Here is a 21058-nt window from a genome sequence, read left to right on the forward strand (position 1 = left end):
CACAGGAAGTCCAAAAAGGGAAATACATGCAATGAAACTCTAACAGAAGTAGAGAACACATGGTGCGGGCTGATGGGGGGCAGGGGGTTGATCAGAAAAGCCTTCATAGAGGAAGTAACATTTTAATGAGCCTTTAAAAGATAAGCCTAGTTTTAGGGCATCTGGGTGGCTCAGTGGGTTAAAGCCTCTGCCTTCAACTCAGGTCATGGCCCTGGGGTCCTGGGGTCCTAGAATCAAGCCCCACATCAGGCTCTCTGCTCAGCGGGGAGCCTGCTTCCTCCTCTCTCTCTTTCTCTCTGCCTGCTGCTCTGCCTACTTGAGATATCTGTCTGTCAAATAAATAAATAAAATCTTTTTTAAAAAAGAGTGTTAAAGGGCACCTGGGTGGCTCAGTGGGTTAAGCCGCTGCCTTCGGCTCAGGTCATGATCTCAGGGTCCTGGGATCGAGTCCCACATCAGGCTTTCTGCTCAGCAGGGAGCCTGCTTCCCTCTCTCTCTCTGCCTGCCTCTCTGCCTACTTGTGATTTCTCTCTGTCAAATAAATAAATAAAATCTTTAAAAAAACAAAAAGCCTAGTTTTATGAGGCTATAGGAGAGAATCCATTTTACGCAGAGGCAGAAACAAAGAAGGATATGTGATTCAATAGAGCCTAGACATAGTGAGAAATGGGTGTAGTGTTTTGGAGTTAAGGCTCTAATGATTGGTAAGGAGTATTTTGTAGGGTGTCTAGAATATGCACATTCTGGAAACTTATCATTTACCAGATAAGAACTAAAGAACTTCTGAAGATTTTTTAAGAGCTTTAATTTTGAAAAATTAATCTAGAAACAAGATGGTTAGTCAGGAAGCTACTATAAGAGTGGTATAAAGTAGAAAGAAGACAGTGTAAATGAAAGAAAAGAAGTCAATGTCAACAATTATAAAAGTTAGTAATTGATGAATAACAAGAACTAAAAGTCAAGCATCAAAACTGACAACATTTTCAGCCTGAAGACTGAACAAGTGGTATTTTTGTATCAGCAAGTATAAGAATGTAGTAGTTAAGGGGCATCTGGGTGGCTCATTCAATTAAGCCTTGGACTCTTGATTTTGCCTCAGGTCATGATGTCAGGGTCATGAAATTGAGCTCCACTTTCGGCTCTGATGAGCATGGACCCTGCTCTCTCCCTCTCTCTCTAAAATAAATAAAAAATGCAATCTTTTAAAAATTATATATGTATATGTACATATATAATATAAATATACATCATATACATATACATATATATTATATATATACATAACCATATATATATATATATATGTATGTATATATATGTGGTTAAGTTTCTATTTGTTGTAAGTAAAAGGTACCAGCGGGAACTGACTTGAGCCTAAACAAAACAAAGAACATTTTCCAAAATAAACTATGACACCTCAGGATTTAAGGAATAGGACTTTGTACTATCAGGGACTAGAAGGACTCCACAATCCTTAACAACAGAAATTGTAACTGTTCTGCAGCTGTGAATGTGAATCATCTACCCTCAACTTTTTTTTGTTTCTCCCAAGTCTATAACCTCTTAGTCTCTCCCCATTCTTTCTGTGGCTCCATCATGAGTCCATCTTGCCTGTAACCTTGCAAGATGCTATAACTTAGGTCTTTTGGCTTTCGACTTGGAGGCCTAGGTACAACTCTATTTGGTCATCTGGAATCTGACACCAGTCCCCTCCACCATGCATACCAAGTTTGATCCCAACAAGATCAAAGTCATATACCTGAGGTGCACCAGTGGGGAAACCGTTGCCACATCTGCCCTGACCCCCAAATTGGCCCCCTGGGTCTATCTTCAGTAAAGGTTGGTAATCACATCTCCAAGGCAACCAATTATTGGAGAGATTATACTGAAATTCATTATTCAGAACAGATAGGCCCTGATTAAAGTGGTACCTTCTGTCTCTGCCTTGCTTATCAAAGCCCTCAAGGAAGCATCAAGGACAGAAAGAAGCAGAAAAACATAAACACAGTGGAAATATCACTTTTGATGAGATTGTCAACATTGCCTGAAAAACACAGCACCAATCTTTAACCAGAGAAATCTCTGGAACCATTAAAGAGATCCTGGAGATCGTCCAGCCTGTGGGCCTCAATGTTGATGACCGCCACCCTCATGACATCAAGAGTCGTACAGTAGAATGCCCAGCTAGTTAAGAACTACAAAGGAAAATATATCAATAGAGGATCATTTGACAACAACAACAAAAATGCTGTAACTTAGGGATTAAATTATAAATTTAACTATCACTTGTATCCTCTATATATAATGGTTAGAGAAAGGAAGAGGATAGAAGAAAAGCTAATGATAAAGTATCATTTAAAAAGAGGAAAATAAATGAATGGAGTAAGATTTTTCTTTGGATAGCATAGCTAATAGCTGTAAGCAAGGACAAAGTGCTAAAGGCTACACTTATAATTTTGGCACTTGGCAATGGGGCCATACTATTTATGACTTACTTTCTCCACTGATGCTTCATGTTCTTCTTTGGCTTTGATTAGTATTTCATCAAGTCAAAGTAGAGTTTTTATGCTATTGGCATGAGACAAACATACATTCCTAAAGAGTCTGAGCTCTGGGTGGAATTGCTTGTTTAATGTTGTGATAATCATCAATTAATCCTAACCAATGGTCATGGTAGTACAAGATGTTCTGCCTCAGAGGTTACCAAGGTTCAATACTAATCCACTATTAACTCAGCTCTGTCCTTTTTCGCTACAGTATCTAGTACTGTCCCCATCCATCCTGAGATCAGGTCTATGAATAGCCTCAAAACAATATTTGGCCTAGTTGCTCTACTGGAAGCTTTAACAAATATCCCTAGTTATGATACGAAGAGTAGAGTTAAGATAGCCTAGGTAATAGCCCACATGAAGGAATATTAGAGCCTAAACTTGTATTTGTTAAAATATAGTGAAATTAGGGAAATGAATAAAACATTTAGGAAGCAAGATTAGTTAGAGAAAAGAATCAAAGGTGACTCACAGGTAGGTACCTTGAGTTGTGATAGTACTATCAAGTGAGAGAAGAAAATATAGGCCAGTTTGGGGATAAAAGTAGTATATCCAGTTTGGGATATATTCAATAGCAAGGACTTTTGAATCGTCCAAGAAAAGATGTCAGCAAGTGGTAGTTGAACATATAAATTAGGAGATAAGACCAAGAGAATATAGGAGATTACACTGTAAAATATATAAAATGAGAAGAGTAAAGGGTCCGAGAAAGAAATATGGAACACTAAAACCTAAAGGATAGACCTAAGAAACAGAACAGAAATGACTGAAGGGAGATGGGTTCTGGAAACCAATGGGATGAAGATCATTACCAAAAGCAACTGAAAGGTTCGGGTCTATTGAGTTTAGCAATATGAAAGTCATTAGTAACTTCCTTGAGAGCAGTATCAGAGGAGTAGTGAGGGCAAAATCTAGATTGTGGAAAACTGAAATGAAAATGGAAAGTGAGGTATTACTGTAGGTATCTCTTACAAGAAATTTAAACATAAAAGGATAGAGATTAGATTGGTATCTGAAGAAATATTGATGGGGTAGGGACTAGGATGGGAGAGACAAGCATGTTTATGGGCTGAGGAAGAAGAGTCAGAGGGAGAATGAAAATATACAGGCAAGAAAATGGGGAAGGGAAAAACTAATGAAGGAAGGTCACAGAGGACTGAGATTGTGAGCACAGAGTAAGGTTTGGCCTTCAGCTGAAGGAAGGGCGCCCTGTTCTCTTGCGTTGTTGAGAAAGTAGTAAGGATCATAGTAGATATAGATGATTTTATAGGTAGGGGGCCTGGAAAGTTGAAGAAGGGGATTGGATTCAGTGATCTGCAAGCCTCAACTTGAGTCTATTTCATGAGTCTTTGATCGGACCCAAAGAATTACTGAATCCATATATATATAATGGACTGTCACAAGATTGAGTTTTACCCTTTACCATGTGTGGTATAATATACGGACTTTACTGTCCAGTCCCTCTTTCTGAAAAAAATGTACAGAAATTCAAATTTTAAAAATGTAAACATACTGAGTTTAAGGTGTCTATGGATCCTCTTAATGGAGTTGATCATCTAGACTAGTTTTCATTTTGTTGGAATTTCTCCTCAGGTGAAAATATCCATTATGTAACATTTTAATTAATATAGCTCTATTGCATAAAGAGAAAAGGGAAGCTCTCTATGTGGATGATCATATACTTATAGAAGGATTTTTTTACTATAGATTAATACTGTTTTCTAGATAAGAAAGACTGAGGATACTAATGTCACAAATGATCCATCAGTCTCTTAGTTTTACATACTTCTATTTAGGTGAGGCCTGTTAGTGACTTTGTCCATGCAACCTATTTGCTCAAATGAAACTTCTACTATAGCTTTTTCTTACATTCTGACCTACTTGATAATCTAGTATCATATTCACTATCGCAAAGAATTATTTTATATAGTATGTTAGCTGTAACTCGATGTAGTTCTTAAAGGGTTTTCTCAATTATGTTAATACTTGACCTTTTGCAGTGATCTGAAAAGCATTCTCACTTTCCAGAAAGAATACCTTTGTAATAGTGTTAAAGCTTCAGGATCTTAGAATGAATTATTGATCAGAGAAGACTTAACAGTGCCTGGCTCACAGTTTGTACTCAATAAATATCTGATGAGTGAAAGACTGAATGCATGCAATTTCATTTTTGTGAAAATTTACTACACTAAAAACTCTGTCTCTGGAAAGAAGTAGCACATGTTCTTTTTAGAATATCTGAAACCATTGAATTTTAACTCTGTTAACAAACACTTTGAGTCCCAGGCACAAGACACTCACTGAAGTAAAGAGACCTTGTTTATGTCCTTTTACATTGGGTATAAGTTTTATTTTTTTATGATAACAAGTTTGGGTCAGTGCTGGTTTAGGCAAGGTTCAGAATAATTATATAAAAGAGTACATTAAAAAAAAAAAAACCTATCATAATCCTGTTACCCAGTTCTCTAGCACAATTGTTTTAGGCACTGATTTAATCTGGAAATGATCATTGGATTCCCCATTAGAATAGTTCATGTATTGAGAGACCACCTGGTAATGACAGGATGTCATTCTTACATGAAAGAACTTGAGGCAATAATTTGGAATGAAGAACCATCAGTGGGTCTCATCAGAGTTACCTGAAATATTTTGGTCAAAGTCAAGTTTACTGAAGGTCATATTTTCACTAAGGAGGAGATTGCCAGAGTACCTTCCAGGGTTGGAATAAAAACAACTCATATACCGCTGTTTTAATTGAATTATATCCACCTTAGTTTTCTCCATAGTATGTTTTCTTCAGACAGAGCTTTGGATGATTATTTTTCTTGTGTTGTGTTTTGGTTTGTTTTGTTCTTTTTTTTGTTTTTGTTTTTACCTCATGGTGTTCCAGTTACATGTAAACAACCACAAACGGTGATACTTTGTAAAATATCCCATTTCTATCCTTGAGTCTATGCATTCACTTACCTGGCAAATGACTTAAGTAGCTTACAGAAAGCAAATGATGAGACCCCTAGAAATAGTACAAATGAGTTTGCTAGTAGTGTTTACATAAAGTTTTAGTAGCCTCTTCTATTGGCCTTGGCTTATTCTTTTAAAAAGCTCTTACCTACAATTGTGTCTTCATTAGTTTAGCCTCTCTTGCAGCCAGGAAGATGACCTGGAGGAAATCTGACCTGTGGCAATCTGACTTACATTCTTAGCTAACTGACTTAATTGGCTTATGTCTTAATTTTTGTTTATGAAACCAAAATATAAAATATAAGATAAATGCATAAGTACAGTATGATGCTTTTTCTTGGGTATGTACATTCCAAAAAGTGGCTATATTTCCAAATTAGGGTGGCTTGTGTACTAAAGCTTTAAGTGGAAATTTTAAATCTTAATCTCTTTGTTTCTTACATAAATGGCACCTTGCATCTTGGGGATGCTTAAATAGACCTCAAGATTTAGGACCATGATAAAGAAATCTGACATTTTCATTATTTCCTTATTCTGAATACATATTGTCTCTGATTAAAAGGACAGTTTCTTTTAAAGCTTCAACTAGAAGAAATGTACATAAAATATATATACAAGTTGGCAGTATTGCAGAGATAGAGAGCTCAGTCTCAGGAATTAGGGTGACCTGGATTTGAATCCCATCTCTGACACTTCCTAGCCCTATGACTCTCATATGTGGAGTGGTTACAGTAATACTACCTACTTCCTAGAGTCATTGTGAGGACTAAATTATTACCTGAATATTTTATCTCTAATATGAACTAATACATGGCTGATAAATTTTCTAAAGGTGTATGAGTCTTATTACTTAAAATACTGGATTTATCAAAGCAAACTATTTTAAAAAGTGACATTTGGGATGCTAAACCTGGAGTGAACATCCAATACAGAGATAGCACGTCTTAGCCTGCAGGCTGCCAGTGGGCCCTGACAAATACAGCAGGAAGGGAAAACCTCCACGGGCCAGTCACTTAACTCCTAGGTCTCAGTTTCCTCATACCTGTTTTGAGGATTTTATGGGTTGCTAATTAAGTCTCTTGTCTACTTCTGATACTTTAAAGTTTTCTTGTGTATGATTAATCATGCATACTTTTTTTTTTTTAATTTGAGTATAGTTGACACACAGTGTTACCTTAGTTTCAGATGTACAACATAGTGATTTGACAAGTCTTTACCTTGTGCTGTGCTCACCATCTGTCACCATACAACACTGTTACAATATTATTAACTATATTCTTTACGCTGTACCTTTTAGTCCCATGATTTATTTCATAACTAGAAACCTGTGATACTTTGACTTTAAAGCAAAAGAAAGAAATGAAAATAAAAGAACAAGGACCACAAAAAGAATGGAAGTAACCAAGAAGTCTTTCAGTAGGTGAATGGATAAACTAGTACATTTAGACATTGGAATATTACTCCAAACTAAAAAAGAAATGAACTCTCGAGCCATAAAAAGACATGGAGAAACCTTGAATGCATATTACTAAATGAAAGAAGTGAATTCTGAAAAGGCTACATACTGCATGATTCCAACTCTATGATATTCTGGAAAAGGCAAAACTATGGATACAGTAAAGAGACCACTGGTTGCCCAGGGTTATAAGGGAGGGAGGGATGAATAGGGGCTTTTTAAGGCCGTGAAACTCTTCTGTATGACAGTAGAATGATGGATGCATATTATTATACATTTGCCAAAACCCATAGAATGTACGCCACCAAGAAGAGTGACTCCTAATGTAAACACTCACCCTTGGGTGCTAATGATCCAATGATCTGTCAGTGTGGATTCATGGATTGTAACAAATGTACCACTCTGGTGGAAAATGTTGATAATGGGGGATGCTGTGTGTATGTAGTTACAGGAGCTCTCTCTACTCCCCCACCCCCAATTGTACTGTGAATCTAAAACTACTCTTTTAAAAAAAAAAAGAGTCTATTAATTTTTAAAAAAAGAAGCAGCAGCAGCAGGATGGGAGGAAATAAAAGGCTGCTCACGGAGCCTGCCCTCATTGCCACTGCCTGTTTATATACTCAGCCTTTGCACTCTCTGTGGTCCTCCCTTTCCTCCAGCCTCAGTCACATCCATGTGGATGGTTCAAACAGTTTCTTTCCCTACAGTCAATTCCTAGAAACTGGGCCATAAAGGAGACCATCATGAAACAGATCGTTGTTGAAAGAATTACATTTCCTTATACAAACAATATTATAATGGAGAATTGCATTCCTGCCCAAAACTTGCCATCAAATAAAAAAGTATGCTCCAAGGTCTCTTTAATGAGTGTGAGTATACACTAACCACATCGATCAGGATCCTGTACACCATGGGTGATTGGTCCATAAAAATACAGCTCTGGAAATAATCATGTTATATAACCATTTTGGGATAGTGTGTTCCTTTTAAACCTTGCTCAGATCCTTGTTACCCTTAGGATGCAGCCTGTCTGCCCTAGCTGTCTCATGCAGCTGCCCTTGTGGCCTGAGGGACAGGGCACTATGACAGGGCTTACCAAAGGGTTGCAGTGGTTGCGGAGCAGTTCCCTAAAGAAGGGGGCTTCATTTGTTCAGAGAACTAAGGAGAAGTACTGGGATTATCCAACCCCTCCCCCTCAAAAAAATAAATAAAGGAAGAAGAAAGAGACAGGAAAGGGAAAAGAAAGGATGCCGTATTTCCCAGTTCAAGGTTGTGAGACAGCTACCAGGATGTTTTACAAGACTTTCTCTTTTAATACAGAAAGGGAAAGTTAGTTGTCTGTTCCATAACTGAACATTTAATATATAAAAATAATTTTGCTTTCCAAAAACTATGAACATAGATGCCTTGCACTTTTATATTCCTTTGTTTCTGATAGTCTAGATCAAATGCTCCATAAAGTTTTTATCACCATGTGATCTGTAAAGCATATGTTCCACCAGAAAATCCTTCTAGTCACCAGCTCTCTGGTTTCCAGAGAGGTGATGATGGAAACTTACTTATAATTCCAGACTAGCATTATGCTGCCAAGGATGTTTATAAGACGTTAAATTCTGATAAGGGGGATAATGTTTTATCATTCTTGATCCCTGAATAATACTGCATATTAATGGTTATGTAGCATTTGGCTTCAAAATTTCTTACTACATTAACTTTTATTTCAAAGTAGTATAAGTATTCTGCTACAAAAAAGGTAGAGATACTTGTCTTTTTTATAGGCTTAGAGAAGATCAGCTTTATCTTTCAAATGCTTCCTACCATTATTAGCATCTTTTTGTTCATCTACTGGGAAAAAAGAAAAGAAAAGAAACAAACCAAAAAAACTATCAGTTTCTCTTATTCAGAATCCAAAATTTGAGTCAAACCCATTTTCATAGGAATGTTCTGTGTAATGGGGAGTTAACTATCTAAATCAGGGGTCAGCCAACTATGGTGTGCAGGTCAAATCTGTCCCACAGTCTGTTTTTGCAAGACCTGTAGGCTAAGAATAGTTTTACATTTTTAAGTGTTTGAAGAAAAATCAAAAGTAATAATAAAATACATGAAATTCTAATTTTAGCATCCGTAAAGTTTTATTAGCACACAGCTACACACATTCATTTTCATATTGCCTGTGGCTTCTTTCACACTAGAGGGACTCAAGTAGTGACAGGAGGGACTGTCTTCTAAAAAAAAAAGTCTGAAACATTTGCTATCTGGCCCTTTCGAGAAGAAATTCGCTGGCCCCCCATCCAAATCATTTCATCTACCACTCTTCCCACATGCTTATACGCACTTTCCCTCCTCCTCCCCGCACACCCCCCCCTTCCTCTTTTCCCCTTCACACACAGACATCGTTTTGAATTTGGTAATTACAATTACAAAGACATCAAATCCTGAGCCTATAGTAATTCATAAGCGGAAACACGTTTTAATTTACCTTTGACTTGTAGCTCTCTCCTCCCTGTCTGCTTTCCGTTTCCTTTGCAGCCTTTATAGAGAGTTTCTAAGGCCACGCCATTTTCCCAACATGTTTTGTTTTTAAGGTGGGGGTTAGATCTTGATACATTTTTTAACTTCCATGGAAAGTTCCCTGTTAGTATGTGGTCCCATTTTTAACCTATTTGCAGACACCCCCGATTATCTAAAATCACTTTCACATGGGGCTGAGGTTAAGCTTTATTTCTCTTGGCATGTCTCTGCTGCAGCAGACACTTCCTCTTTGCCTTGAAAGGACAAAACGATGTTCAGCTGTCTGGGCTTAGGCCCAGTATTTGATTTATACATTATTTAATTTCCTCCTGAAAATTGGAAGCAGGGCTTTCAGGAATGGAAGTCAGTATTTTTCATTTGTTTAAGAACACTTTTAGGTCTAATATAATCATCAGTAGTAGATGTCAGCATGATTGGGGGTGACTTAAGGTAAAACAAATAAAACATGAATACAAAGGAAAATTATTGGACAGTGGAGAAGATCTGAAGTTTTTGAATAATCATTATTGTACGTGTTACTAAGTTTTTTTGTGCTAATGTTCATTCAACAAACTTTTTTGAGCTACATTTTGGCGCACCTGTCCTTTACCCATTGAAGGAAAGACCTTTCAGCATTACGTTAGAGTTGAAATTTCGGGGTGATTAGAAGTTCGAGGGGGACTTAATGTAACCATTCTAGTGATTTTACATTAAAAACCAGAGGATTTTTGGTTTCTGTCTGAGCTGCTACTGCATTTTGTCTCCACAATTAAGTTCATGCACATGCCAGGATATATATGCCAGAGTGGTTTGAAATTGTTACAGCAGTGAACTCAGGAAATTAAAAATTAACTCTGGAAATACCATTTCTTGTTCTACATCCCCTTTTGGGTAGTGTGTTCCTTTTTAAATTTTACTTAGGTTGTTATCACAACCTGTCTCCTTTTTACTACCGAAGTTCTCAAAGAGTTTGGCATACCTAGTGCCTCCACTTCCTCGCTTCTAATTCCCGTCTCAAACCCTGGCCACGGTCTCTCCCTCCCTCTGCCGCTGCTGACCTGATGGTGCTGTTTCCTCATCTCCAATCCAGTAACCAGCTCAGAGTCCTTGGCCTCCTGGCCTTTCTGCCTGTCTCCCAGAATTCATACCCCCTTCCCAAGACCTTCTTCCGATTTTCCTGGAGACTGTTTCAGTTTCCTCTAACTCTTCTTCTCTTGCACACATCCTCTCCTAGCATCAAGCTGAGCTAAAGTATTCCCAGAATTCTTGTTTCTTGGACCTCTTCTCTCCCTACACTTTCAGCCTTTTCCTTCTTATCCTTTCTTGGTGCCTGAGATACTCAAAGAGAACTTAGAGATGGTCTGAACTTCTGTGACAGAGGCCTGCTGAAGCTGGTGGATGTGACTGACAGACCCGACAGGCCTTGAGAGGCATTAGGAAAACAGCATAAATCCACTCAGTGCACTTTTAAAAAGTACCAGCACCCCATAGTCACTGAGATCTCCCCTGGTCAGGAATTCATCAGTCAGAAAGCCATTTGGAAGCTGCAGCTTTGCAGAGCTTAGTATTCATGGTGTCCTCAGAGCTAGGAACAAGCCGTGCTTGCCCAGGAGTCAAGATCCCTCTGCAGTGAGCCCCAGGATACTGTGCTCAGGGTAGTGATGGGGTCAAGAAAGGGAAGGCCAAGGACAGACTGACTTCACACTTTGAATATTTTCAGGAATTATTTGCAACCGCTCAGGAATATAAAATAATATCCCAGCTGAGAGCTTTGTTTAACATTCCATTTAGCACTAATCTCTACTTAATCTCTACTATTTTGATTTGGTTACTAGGTATTTAATGCAGCCCCGTGTTGCAGAAGACTAGCCAAGAGTACACTTGAAATCAATAGTAGTCATAGCTAGCTCTACTGAGTCTAGATGAGAACATGAGCACACAAGTTTAGTGGTTCTGAAGTTTGTGGGATAGTTGTTTTTTTAGCTTTTGGTAAGCCTTAATATTCTACCAAAGTTAAGTACAGCATCTGTTCTAAGGCATAAAGGCCATATTTAGTCAAAGAATAAATTGTTAGGACTGAAGTCCTAACTTTAGTTAACATTGTCAAATATCAGACCTTATTCTTTTCATTTGTTCTCCTTCTTTTATCCTCATTCATTCATTCAACACAATTTATCGAGTACCTGTTATGTGCCTGGTACAGTTCTAGGCACCAGCATATGTTAGTGAACAAAATAAACAGAAGTCTCTACTCTTTGTGTGCTTCATTTTTGTGAGGGGAACAAACCAACAAAATAAGTTAAAATGCAATACATGGTTGTTTCAGTCAGAGGAACACACACCTCTTGATTGCAGGGTCATGATTTCAAGCCCTATGTTGGGTATAGAGGTTATTTAAATAACTAAAACTTTAAAAAAATCATAAAAGAGTTAATTTAAAAAGAAAATGCAGGGGTGCCTGGGTGGCTCAGTGGGTCGGGCCTTCTGCCTTCGGCTCGAGTCATGGTCCTGGGGTCCTGGGATCAAGCCCCGCATCGGGCTCTCTGCTCGGTGGGGAGCCTGCTTCCCCCTCTCTCTTTGCCTGCCTTTCTGCCTACTTGTGAGCTCTCTCTCTCTCTCTGTCAAATAAGTAAATAAAATCTTTAAAAAAAAGAAAGAAAGAAAGAAAAAGAAAGAAAGAAAGAAAAATGCAGTATATGTGATGGCAGTAACAAGATAGGGAGCAAAATAAAGCAAGAAAAGAAAAGAGGATTTACAAGGGAGAAGGCAGCAGTTGTCAATAAGGTGGCCAGGAAGAACCTCCCTGAAAAGGAGACAAGACCTAAGGCAAGTTAGTTATGCAAGGAAAGGTCATTTCAGAAGAAGAAACAGGTGCCAGTGGTTTGAACAAGACTGAGCTTTTTATACTTAAGAACAGTCAAGAAGCCAGTGTCATTGGAGTGAAGAATGTGGGGGTGTTCCAGTGTTCAAATGAAAAGAAAGTGGGAGGGTGTGATTGGTATCAAATGCGGCTGATGGATCAAGTATATTGAGAATTAAGGACTGATCACTGAATTATGATCTTAACAGAACAATTCACTAGAGGATCTCAAGTCTTGTTTCAGTGGGTTTGAGTGAGAACTGGGAGGAGAGGAACTAGAGAACAGCAAATAAAGACAGCTCTTCCAGGGACTTTTGCTGGTGGTGGATTGAAGCAGGTATGGAGACAAGGGAGGGATTATGCTTTTAAGATGAGTAATTGCAACATATTTTTATGTTGGTGGGAAAAGTTGATTGTATGTGGAGGAAACAATTATAGCAGCAATCTTGACTTAGGAAAAAGAGAATGAAGTCCAGTACATAAATAGAAGGACTGATCTTGACAACCAAAATAGTTCATCCATTGAAACAAGAAGGAAAGGTAAGTGTGCAAGTACGAATAAATAAAATAGAGCAGATTGAGTGGCGGTGGCATATTGAATGTTCTTGTCTGCCATGTAAACAAAGTTTATTTCCAGCGTTTGAGTAAAATCTACTCAAAAAAAAAAAGTATCCCTGTCATATGTTCATTTACTCACTATCTCTAGAGCTATCTCCATATTTGGCCAGCTTGTAAATGATTCATCTATGTTTTCTTCCTTTTATTGAGCAAAAACCTGTCTCCTACAGCTTTGGTCCTACTTCTGCTTCCTGGAGCCTCATGAGAGTGACAGTGCCAATCCTTCTCCATGAGTCTTTGGAGTACTGGAGGGTTGACCTGATTTCTCACTGCTGACCTCATTTGCTCTGGCCACCACACCTACCCCTCAGCATTTCTGTTGGCATATGCTGTGAGCCCCCTCACACAACTGATCACTAGCTCTCCTGACAGGGGCCAGGCTTATCTCGTTGGTTTTCATTTGTTAATTAGGGCTCACTTGTCCTGGCCTTTGGGGCCTTTTTCCTCCTATGTTTGTTTTTTTCCCCCACATATCCAGTGTTTCTAACAAATATTTATACCTAACCAGCATGCTGGCAAGGTTTTTATCTAATGCATTTATCCTACAGACAAAGCATAGCTATTAAAGAATCACCTCCAATCCAACTGTTATCCACCAGTTAGTCCCTTGTGATAGGATTATCAGTTCTCAGTTTTCACATGACTCCAGGTAAATCAATATCTAATCCAGAAGATTTAGCCAGATCAAATGGTATGGGGCAAAGAATAAAGAATATATTAGCAATGGGTTTAAGCCTCGGTGGCTGGGAGAGTGGTATATCCCTGAAAATAAGTTCATGGGGCAGGCAATTTGCAGATCCAGAAGACACATTCGATGTTAAATATTTGGGGTGGTAGGTGCCTGGACAGAGGCATGACTTGAAGATGAGTATTTCAAAGACATTTGCATAGGAGTGATGTTTGAAGAGAGGAGAGTAGATTCATTTTTCAAGAGGTGATAGGTAAAAGACTAGAAACCAGAGGCCAAGTATAACGGATCTGTATTGGAAATGTCTACGGCACATAAACATGTGATCTTCTGAGAATTAGGAGCTACTCCTAGCATATTACCATGTACATGAAAAATAGATATAGGAGAACCACACTGGTTTGAATCACCAGGATAAGGAAGGGTCCTGATTTTCCTGTTTTCACTTCCCTAAGCCCAAGCATGCTGCTGTGTCTGAGTTCAGCTTAATTTCACTACTGTACTCATTACCACTAGGACAACCATTATAACAGAGTGCTTGTGGCAATAGTGATCACCAGGACGCAGTGACAGAGTGTGAGCTTCAATAGCCAGATTTCAAAGAAAAGCCAGATGAGTTTTGTAATGTAAAGCCTCTTGCCTATGTGGAGAGGTTGATTGGTGATGGGAGCTGGTAGAGACTGGAGGCCTTCACAGGCTGTTTGGAGCTGAGAAAAGTGGAAAATTGGAAGAATAAAGGCAAAAAAAAGGGGGGGGACAGAAAATGTGATTTTTAAGACTCACCTTTTCTAAAATTTTGAATGAGCAGTGGTTAAACAAGATTTCTATAATCATATCCATGCTACAGTGAATAGGAGCATCTTACCAGTTCTTTGCTTTTTACTTTTGTACTACCTGAGCATTTTAGGCTTTGACCAACATATAAATGAATCTTAAAAGGGAACAAAAGACTGGAAACAACTCAAATGTACAGTATTTGGGACCTGATTGAATAAACTGTGCAGTTGTAAATAAAATAAGAAACAGCTCTCTGTGTAGCTTTAAAGTGATTTCTAGGATAAAGTTGTTAAGAAAAGAAAGGCAAGGCAGAGAGAAGTGTGAATAGTATGCTAAGAGAATTGTAAGAGGCGGAAGGAAAGCTTCCCTTTGTAAATATATCCCAGCCAATAAATGGAGAAGGAATAACAAATAGCACCATTTTGTATATTTAATAAAGAACTTAGACATTCACAAGTGACTATAAACCATAAAAGATTACTAAACGCTATGTATTCCAACATCACATATGAAGAATTTGTTCCCAAAATATCCAACCACTCAAGCCTCTAGATCTTATTGTGAGTTTACAGAAAATACAGGACCCAGAGGAATGTGTTAAATCACACACAGAGATCCTGTCAAGAAAATAAAGAATGTGAGAAACTGTATAGGACATATAATCTAGTTTATTCAACATAAATTGTAAGGAAGAGAGGGAGAGAATTTTTTAGAGATGAAGTACAGTAACTAATACAAAGTTTAGGTCTTATTTTGATCCCAGTCTCCACAAAAATAGCATGGAATACATTTATGAGTAATTGGCAAAATTTTAATACTAAATATTGATAATATTAAAGAATTGCTGTTTTTAATGTGAAATAATGATGTGGTTATGCTTTTAAAAATTTTTCTTAAAAAAAAAATTCCTTTAGGGGCACCTGGGTGGCTCATTTAAACGGCTGCCTTCAGCTCAGGTCATGATCCCAGCATCCTGGGATTGAGCCCCCCATCGGGCTTTCTTCTCATTGGGGAGCCTGCTTCTCCTTCTTTCCCTCTGCTGCTTGCCTGCTTGTGCTCTCTCTCTGTCAAATAAATAAATTTTTTTAATTCCTTTAGATATATGCTGAAATATTTATGAATTGAATGTTATGATTCTGGGATTTGCTTCAAAAAGCTAGTGCTGTGTTGGGGTGAGGATTAGAGTGAAGATGAAACAAGATCAGGCATGGGTTGCTCACTGCTAAAGCTAAGTATCAGGCAAATGAGAGTGCACAGTACATTATTCTCTCTGCTGTGGTGTAGGTTTGAATTTTCTGTAATTTAAAAAGAAAATAAAGGGGGGGTAATTATTGTCTCCCTAAATGTTTGCTAAGGATTTCAGTCTCCTCTATCTCCCCTTTCTCCTCTATTCTCAGGGGCAAGAATTGGGCAAGTTTACAAAGCAGGGTGGCGCTGTTGTGAAAGACACTTGCAAGCATCTTTCTGCCTCTTAGCTGGTAGAATGAAGTCAGTTTCCAAGCTTCGAATGCTATTTCATTCCCCTTGCTCCGTAGGCCTTGTCAGCACGCATTTCCAGTTACATGCTTTTCCACTTACAATTGAATTTAGGTACTGTCTCCAAATGAAATTTCCATAAACTTCCAAACTAAACAGCTCCAGACTTGAGGCTTGTATCTATTAGCTATTTATGACCCCTCCCCCACAAAAAAAGTTGAGTTTTTGTTTGCTTTCTTTTCTGATTTTCACTGTGACTTCTCAGTTGCTAAGAAAGAGAATGAATTTAACATATAGATAGCATTGACCATAACCCATGTTGAAATCATCATTCAAAAGAACAGCTTTAATTTTTCCTATAGAGTCCATGGTCATTTCCAAAAAAAAATTAACTGGTGGCCCCTAAGACTTTTCAACTTTATCATATTTTGGATAATATCTGTGGCCTGGAAATCAGTTGTACAGCTCAGAATGTTATCTGGACCCCGATGAGCAGCGTGGTCTAAGAAAATGGCAGCTGGGAGCAAGGGAGACAGTTGCACCACTGGGCATGAGTTCCAGAGTGGCACCTTCTCAACAGAACAGTTAGAGATTATACATGTTGCCAAGACGGCATTTGAGAGGAAATGATATATAAGCCACATAAATTGACTTACATACAGAGGAGTATAAAAGCCACTTTTTGCATTCTCTCTCTCATTCCCTCCACCCACCAACATAAGCCTGCCTTATAATATTATCTGTACTTCCAGCCCCCAAGAATATTTACTTCCTGTCCCCAAAAAACCGCAGAGTTGCTCAGTCATCCCAGTGTGACCACACACACACTCACATACACACACAGTTGATCTGGGTACAGAGGAATGATCTCCCTCAATTTGACCCCAGCTCCATACCCTCTTCCCCAGTCACAGTGATTGGACCAGGCTACTCAGGCTCCTTTCCACAAGAGTTTTCATAACCGGAACTGAGAAAATGAGTACTTCGTGGTAGCTGAAGCTGTAAGATATAAAACATTTTTGCCATGTTTTCTTCCATGTGGGAAAAACCCCTATGTACTTAAGGAGGACTAAAACTCAACCCAACCAAGTACAGAGAGAAGCCAAGATCAAAATTAGGGACAGAGAGTCCTGATAATGTCCCAGTCTCTGGTTCCAGTTGGTCTGCTGAGCCCAGCCTCACTCTTGTCCTTAGGTTCTGTTAGATTCAATAATATCCTTATAATAAATACCTCCTTTTGATTCAAATTAGGTTTCTGTCCCTAGCAGTTTAGCCCTAATATACAGCAGATGTCACAGCTGATTACACATATTTGCAGACATAAGAGAAGCTGAGGCAGAATTCAGTCCACCTTGCTCAGAGGCATTCACAAATGTAGTGTGAAAACTACTCACGAGTCTCCTTTGATTAAAGTTAGCCTGGTCGCATTTGTTATGGCAATTAAAGAATACATGGCCTGAAAGTCTTTCAAGACTTGGGTTTCTTCTTAAAGAAAATAAATGAAAAGTGTTCATTAAAAGATTGATATAAAAATTTAATAATTCTGAGGTTAACCTAAAACTTAGCCTAATCTTCCATGGGAACATTTGTGTATGCGTGTGTGGGTTTTAAATTCCACAAATATTACTGAAATGAGCAGTCGGCAGAAAGATGTTTTAAAATATTTTGTTTCAGCATGTAAAATCTCGTTTTATTACAGAAATCTTTTGTTAAAGGCACAGCTATGCTGGGTTGCTGCCAGAGTGATGGGATTTTAAAAGCTCAGTTTATTTTTAAAAGATTTACAAATGCCGCGCTTCAGAACTACTGATGGTAAAATGTACATCACACTTTTTAAAGACTGTTTACTTATTTGTTTATTTATTTATTTTAAAGAGACAGCACAAGAGGGGGAGCGGGAATAGGGACAGCAGACTGAGCACAGAACCCCATGCGGGGCCCGATCCCACAACCCTGATATCACAACTGAGCTAAAATCAGGAGTCAGCTGCTCAACCCACAGAGCCACCTATGTGCCCCTTTAGTATAGTGCTTAAACTTACATCACATCTTGTGAACTTACATTGCATCTGCAAATGAGTGTGCACATGCATGTGTGCTTGTGTGTGTATGTGCACATACACAATTGTCTGCATTCCTATGTATATGTGTATATGTTGATGTAGAGAACATAGTGTAAAGTAGAGAACAGAGTAGGATGGGGGAGAGAACAGGAGAGACCTGTAAAATAATCCAACATTTCCCTTGGCTTGCATACTCTTTGGTGTAAATATGGAATGAGTACAATAGACATCTTGAACACATTTAGGAAAGATAGAATGGGTTTATTTCCAGTTAGATACCACTGTGCTAAAATGGAAGTGCTCAATTACCAGGTGTATTCTATCTAAAGTCTAGCAATCAGATCTGCAAATGAAAAAGTACACCCATAAGAGGAAAGTCTTGACACTTGCTTCAGTTTTCTCTACTTTACAACATTACAGAGTGCTTTTATGTCCATATTTATCATTTAAAATAGACGATACATTAAGATTGCAAAATCATTTCCATTGTATTATAATTCCCTTGTGTTCAGTTGATTCATCTCTATGAAAAAAAAATTACATCATTTCTCTGAGGAAAGCTCACCTAATATAAAATGAGGTAGAAGTATAGATACAGTCTTGAAATCCACATACTCAGATTCACTCAATTTTATGTCTTTAGGTTTTAAGAACTAGATGAATAATCTGTGCTTTAAAAATCCCTCATTAGCTCTAAACATGTACCAACTGCTACATTTCTCATAACTAAACCAGTCCCACTAAGGTATAATTTAAGGCACCATTTTAATTAATTTTTTTTGAAACATGATTTCTTAACTATCAATAAGTAGTTTCATCTATGTCTTTTCCCACAACTGTTTCCATGTCTGTTGATTGCTCTGAGGGCTTTCTCATAGTTTTTAGTTTGGTCTTTACAAGTAGACATTTTTCAGTCTTTCTTTAGGAGACTTTCTGGCTTTTTCATTGCTAAACTTGACAGAAGCCTTATTCTGTCATAAGCATCTTGCAAAGGAGTTTGGTTAACAGTAGTTAAGAAGGAATGGTTAGGTTTCATAGTCCATTATGTAATGGACTTAATGGTCAGAAGAGAGAAACATATGAGTGTTTTGGTTAAAGCCTTCATAAACGAAATTATCTTTATTTCCCACTTTGACTTGGATTATGAGTAACTAATGAAAGTGATTGTGCTATGTGGATTTTACAAATATTTGTAACTTCTTCTAAGTTATATCACACACACACACACACACACACACACATATATATATATATATATATATTTTTTTTTTAAGAGCTATATCTTACTACTGGCTTTCAAATCAGTAAAATCAATTTTTTTTTCTTTTTAATGGACATGCAGTAAGTAGAATTCAAAGTGTGTCTCACTCCTTACAAGACAATAGGCCATATAATTTTGCAGATAAAAAAACAAGCCCATCAGTTTCTAAATACCCAATGTATAATGTTATTACCAAATATCAAAACCTACATTAGTTATTTAAATCTAAAAATGCATTTATGGGTTAACTAAAATTACACATAGTTAATATTTGTCACTTGTAAATTCTAATCTTATCTTGGGTACTTGGCTTTTCATTCCTTAACTAGCATTCTTAAGTTTGCAGTCTAAGTGTATTACCTTAGCTTTTTTTAAATAAGCAAGATAAGATATTGGTCTTTAGGTTCCTCTTCATGTCAATAAAGACCTAAGAAAGTTATACCTAGGGGCAGCTGTTGAATGTTTATACGGTACAAGAGGAAGATCTAAAAAAGCAAAAACTACTTTCCCTTTACAGTGATTAACTCCATATTGCAACTCCTATACTCCTCAACTGTGATAATTCTAGACAAATACATTCTAGAAAGAGGAAGATAGATATTATGAAGCATTCATAGGATTTACGAAGGTATGAAATATAGAACAGTGGATCTTAAGACTTTTGGGGTAATGGTTTCTTTTTAGAATATGATGAACACTTTGAACCGTCTCTCTAGAAAAAAAAGGAAATTTTGTGTATAAGTTTTCATAGGTTTCAGTATATCCTTAGACCCATTTGGATATCTAAGGACTCTAGGTTAAAAATCTTTATTATATGGCCAATAAATGCACAAAAGTGACATTTTGTATAAAATGTGATATCCATAAAATAAGTACAAGATAAGTAATTGTATTGTCTTTTCACTCCCTGTCATGTGCTGGTGGTATACTTAGTGTTTGCTCCCCAGGACCTATCTTCAGATGCCCCTCAGTTAGCTACAAATTGTCAAGTCATTTTTTTTTTTTTCTGTTTAACACAGATAGCCATTAACACGATACCATACTTTTTTAAATGATTTTAGAGATACCATGCAAGACTGCTGATCAGTTAGAACAGCATGCAGCTGCTCAGAAAATGGAAAAAGAGAGAGGAGTTTATTAGAGATTAAGACTTGGTATAGCATGACTGAATGGGTGAAGGTGGTCAAAATTTACAAACTTCCAGTTAAGAAATAAGTATTTCCTGGAGAGGTAATGTATAGTATAGTGACCATAGTTCATAATAGTGTATTGTATATTTGAAAGTAACTAAGAGGTACATCTTAAAAGCCTTCATCACACACAAAAAATGCAATGATGATAGGTGTTATACTGTAGTTATCATTTCACAATAATAAATGTACTGAATCATGTTATATACCTGAAACTAATATAATGTCATATGTCAATTATAGTTTAAAAATAAAAAATAAAAAAGGACTGGCCATAAAGGCGGGGAAAGGTTCTAACTCCCAAATACTCCACTTCGTGAATGTTCAAAGATCACAAATTAGACAAAATTCAAAAAGGCTACCCAGGGCATCTCTGAGGCTACAGAGTTTCCAAGGAGGCATTTTAGGTTTGTGTTGGGGGTTGGTAGGGGCAAGATGTGGGGGATGGCAGTGAAGATGGCTGACAGGTGAGGAAACATAGGGTGTGGTTTAACACACTACCTAAATCCTCCACCCACTCACCTTGACCCCAGCCACTATTTCCCTATCTCCCACAACACTGGCATGAAGAATCAAACCCTCCAGACTTAAAGGGGAGTCCTTCAGCAGGCTGACCTTTGCTGGGTCTCATCTCCCAAGAACATGCCC

At 37.7% G+C, this 21058-nt stretch overlaps 1 protein-coding gene and 1 pseudogene across 1 annotated transcript in view; both read left to right on the plus strand.

Moving 5' to 3' along the window:
• SPATA5 (spermatogenesis associated 5) overlaps positions 1 to 21058 on the plus strand; it is a 337462-nt gene that overhangs the window by 306413 nt on the left and 9991 nt on the right. The window lies entirely within an intron of this gene.
• LOC116584684 lies at positions 1549 to 2246 on the plus strand (annotated as a pseudogene).

The sequence above is a fragment of the Mustela erminea genome, chromosome 2 (assembly GCF_009829155.1).
Source record: "Mustela erminea isolate mMusErm1 chromosome 2, mMusErm1.Pri, whole genome shotgun sequence".
NCBI classification, from domain to species: Eukaryota; Metazoa; Chordata; class Mammalia; order Carnivora; family Mustelidae; genus Mustela; species Mustela erminea.